General features: G+C 39.3%; 1 pseudogene; it reads left to right on the forward strand.

Annotated features, from left to right (window-relative positions):
• The first annotated feature begins 2,294 nt into the window (after positions 1-2,294).
• On the forward strand, positions 2,295-3,917 carry LOC135273834 (heterogeneous nuclear ribonucleoproteins C1/C2-like; annotated as a pseudogene).
• The last annotated feature ends 883 nt before the right edge of the window (positions 3,918-4,800 follow it).

Genomic DNA, 4,800 nt, shown 5'->3' on the forward strand with positions numbered 1-4,800 from the left:
AGACCTAAATAAGACGAATTCACACAACAAAGAAGCTGGAAAAATTTCTGCAATATGAAGACATTTCCATGAGGAGGAAGAGGGCCCCTGGGAACACTTCCATTTCCCACAGTAAGTCTTTCTTTACAAGTTGTTTCCTCTTCTCTAGTAATTCAGTGGCTGAAGCCCAGCCTATGGGCCGGGGCTGGGTAATTATTTCACAGAACCCACTAATTCACATACATATTTACTTAAGTGAAGTAAACAACAACATTATTATATGAGGGTCTATAACATCATTTTACTTCATAAAGAGGAAATGCTGGAAACATCTGGTCTATACCATATCTCCTCATTCTGGTACTAACAATTCCATGCAAAACAAAATTCAAAAGCTTACAAAATTCAAAAGTCAATGCTTGTTAAGAGGCAATTTAATTGTTTTAAACCTACAACTCTCAAAGGAATTTCCAGGTTACTGAGATATGAAAAATGTAATGAAACAGCAACAATTAAATTTATCTTGGACAAGGACCATTAGATACCTTAAATAAAAAGTCATCTACTGAGGGCTGCCTTCATATGATTCATACTTTGGTTGTGTCTAAAAGTTGTTTGTATATTTATGTCATATTTACTTGTCCCTGGTTTGGGTCCATTAGTTCTCATTTATTAGTTCTCTCTACAATGGGTCACTTTTATAGCAGTCTTAAAACAGTAGAAGATGAGGACTCTGAAGTCAGATGTGCTTCATTTCTCATTATAATATAAATAAAGATAATAAAATATACCAGACCACTCTTAGATTTATTCCAGTGTTTCTAAGAGTTGGCAACTCAGTTCTGAGTATTTCATGCATTTGTTACTCTCTTATCTCCTGTTTTGTCTTCTTAAATTTTTCTTTCTAAATTCATATCCATGTTTCCCAGAAACTTCTGATAACTCTTGGGGTTTTCATTTTAAAAATTGCAGGAGGAAATGCACTAAAGCAAAGTGATTGCTCCAGATGATGAAAGTAGTTATTTCTTTTTTTTACAACGAGCATGTTTTTATAATCAGGAAAATGTATTAAAAATGAAATATGGATGTAATACTTCTAACTCCATAATCAGGTGCAAACACCACAGGTAGCACTAACTTTCTCCCTTCATCAAAAATTCCGATCTCTTAGTTTTACTCAATGCTTATGAAAAAGCATTTGCAATAACATTTGATAAAAACAAATATTCTAAGTCTATTTCTTGTTCACACAGATCACAGAGTACAACTGGTCCTTCCACCTGTCTTTCCTTGTCGCTCTCTGCAATCAGCAACCATTACTTTTTCTGTTTCATCCCCTTTCTCCACCACTGGGAAGTAAGACTTTGAGATTCTGGAGGCAAAGGAATGATCCCTGCATCCTGCAGGACTGGTTCTTGATCTACTGAATTAATCTAGGAAATTTTCTCTTACTCATGTCTAATTATGATCAATATTTTGAGTATTTTTGTATTGTTAACTGGGTTTCCAGGAATACAGTCTTAATTTACAATACTGCTTTTAGAAAAAATAAGGACTTAATAAAATCATCATATAGAATGGAATTAGGTAGCAAGTTGAAGCCATAAAACCCAGTTTCCTCCTATTTCTCCTTTTTTTAATCATCTATTTTAACCAAGTTTTCTGTCTTAAAGCAATGGCCTGCCATAAGTATTTGAGCAGCTTCCACTGTCCTTTCTGACAAAATAAAGAGGGAGCAATAACATTCTGTTTTTCTATGAAGAATATCAAAAGGTGAATGCAGAGACAAAAGAAAACAACTGATGATGTTGCCTACACCCTGGGGAAGAAATATACTTAACATAATCTATGCCAAAGGAAGCCCCCTCCCATCTTGTATTGATAGCATATTAGATGCTCTAAAATTAAACTGCAAAGCCACGGTGATTTGACCATGTATAAAGTTGACAGTATTGAGAAAGTAAGCCCAGATCCAAGACTTGAAAATCATCAGGCATCTCTAAAACTGTTGTTTCCTTTTCTCTCTGTATGATGCCACGTAGAGCAAATCTGCCTCCACTAATAATTTGCATACAGGATCTGCTGACAGTCCCTAATAACTCATAACAACCTCATTTCTTAGGTTCTCTACATAGTCCCTAAAAAAACCAGCTGCCACCCTCCGAGGCCACTATTCCTCAACCTTAGGTTTTCCCTGCACATAGCACTCCATTGTGGATGTACAATTGCAGTTATTTCTAACTTGCTTCTCTGTGGTTTATGCTCCCATTCTCAGCAGGGCTTCATAACATAAGAGTAGGGCATTGATGATTTTGTGAAGAGACGAAGACTGAGCGGTTGTGTCCGCGTTGCCGACTTCCAGCAGCAGTCGGCTTCTGCACTTAGAACCCGGGAGTAGGAGACTCAGAATCGAATCTCTTCTCCCTCCTTCCTCCTGTGAGATTTTTTTGATCTTCAGCTACATTTTTGGCTTTGTGAGAAACCTTATCATCAAACACAATGGCCAGCAACGTTACCAACAAGACAGATCCTCGTTCCATGAACTCCCGTGTGTTCATTGGGAATCTCAACACACTCGTGGTCAAGAAATCTGATGTGGAGGCAATCTTTTCGAAGTATGGCAAAATTGTGGGCTGCTCTGTTCATAAGGGCTTTGCCTTCGTTCAATATGTTAATGAGAGAAATGCCTGGGCTGCTGTAGTGGGAGAGGATGGCAGGATGATTGCTGGCCAGGTTTTAGATATTAACCTGGCTGCAGAGCCAAAAGTGAACCGAGGAAAAGCAGGTGTGAAACGATCTGCAGCGGAGATGTACGGCTCCTCTTTTGACTTGGACTATGACTTTCAATGGGATTATTATGATAGGATGTACAGTTACCCAGCACGTGTACCTCCTCCTCCTCCTATTGCTCGGGCTATAGTGCCCTCGAAACATCAGCGTGTATCAGGAAACACCTCACGAAGGGGCAAAAGTGGCTTCAATTCTAAGAGTGGACAGCGGGGATCTTCCAAGTCTGGAAAGTTGAAAGGAGATGACCTTCAGGCCATTAAGAAGGAACTGACCCAGATAAAACAAAAAGTGGATTCTCTCCTGGAAAACCTAAAAAAACTGAAAAGGAACAGAGCAAACAAGCAGTAGAGATGAAGAATGATAAGTCAGAAGAGGAGCAGAGCAGCAGCTCCGTGAAGAAAGATGAGACTAATGTGAAGATGGAGTCTGAGGGGGTGCAGATGACTCTGCTGAGGAGGGGGACCTACTGGATGATGATGATAATGAAGATCGGGGGGATGGCCAGCTGGAGTTGATCAAGGATGATGAAAAAGAGGCTAAGGAAGGAGAGGATGACAGAGACAGCGCCAATGGCGAGGATGACTCTTAAGCACATAGTGGGGTTTAGAAATCTTACCCCATTATTTCTTTACCTAGGCGCTTGTCTAAGATCAAATTTTTCACCAGATCCTCTCCCCTAGTATCTTCAGCACATGCTCACTGTTCTCCCCATCCTTGTCCTTCCCATGTTCATTAATTCATATTTCCCTGCGCCTAGTCCCATTTTCACTTCCTTTGATGCTCCTAGTAGTTTTGTTAAGTCTTACCCTGTAATTTTTGCTTTTAATTTTGATACCTCTTTATGACTTAACAATAAAAAGGATGTATGGTTTTTATCAACTGTCTCCAAAATAATCTCTTGTTATGAAGGGAGTACAGTTCTTTTCATTCATACATATGTTCAGTAGTTGCTTCCCTAACTGCAAAGGCAATCTCATTTAGTTGAGTAGCTCCTGAAAGCAGCTTTGAGTTAGAAGTATGTGTGTTACACCCCAACATTAGTGTGCTGTGTGGGGCAGTTCAACACAAATGTAATGATGTATTTTTGTGAATGAGAGTTGGCATGTCAAATGCATCCTCTAGAAAAATAATTAGTGTTATAGTCTTAAGATTTGTTTCCTAAAGTTGATACTGTGGGTTATTTTTTGTGAACAGTCTGATGTTTGGGACCTTTTTTCTTCAAAATAAACAAGTCCTTATTAAACCAGGAAAAAAAAAAAAGAGTAGGGCATTGATGATCTCTATTCAACCTTCTGTTCTTAAGAGCAATGGAATAATTGCACCAGGCCTCTGACCTTTCTGGGTTCCACCTCCCTTCCCATCACCTCGGCCTCACCCAAACCCCCTTTGTGAATATGATCAGTCCCCATTCACTTCCCTCCACTCAGCTCTCCGTGGGGTTTGGAAACATGCCACAGGCATTATTGTATGCTGTAAGAAAGAGGCTTCCCTCTGGATGGTGTTGTGTTTTGCTCCCTGCAATTCATCATACTTTCTTCGAAAAGATGACTTTTGTAATCTTTCATCTTAGAATATTGATCAAATCAGAGGGGGGAAAAGCAGGCTAAGAAATATCATCAGGCTCACTTACCGGGTTGGTGTAAGGGAAGTTAGTGACTATTTGTGAAGTAAGAAAAATAAGAACACAGCTTTAAGGACCACTAGAGGGCTTAGGTTTATGTTTAAAGCATTCTGAGATGCTTTAAACATAATGTTTAAAGGTTAAATAAAACCAGAACATGTTTTATATAATTGAGATAGTACATGCCCCTTAAGGACATTGGACACTTGATTCTGCAGGTTACTGAGGGAGGGCAGAGCTGTATCAGTTATGATATTGTGGACTGCAAGTAACAGTCCCTGATTCAACTGGCTTAAACAAATAAGATGAGGAAGTCAATAGATAGTCAATGGGGCTGCACACACAAAATGACCAGGGTTCCAGTTCTGTTTGCCTACAGCTCATTTGGCTCAGATGTCTTCTGTGTCCTC

Source organism: Aotus nancymaae, unplaced genomic scaffold (assembly GCF_030222135.1).
Source record: "Aotus nancymaae isolate 86718 unplaced genomic scaffold, 86718_ANA_hifiasm-v0.15.2.pri h1tg000009l, whole genome shotgun sequence".
Taxonomy (NCBI): domain Eukaryota; kingdom Metazoa; phylum Chordata; class Mammalia; order Primates; family Aotidae; genus Aotus; species Aotus nancymaae.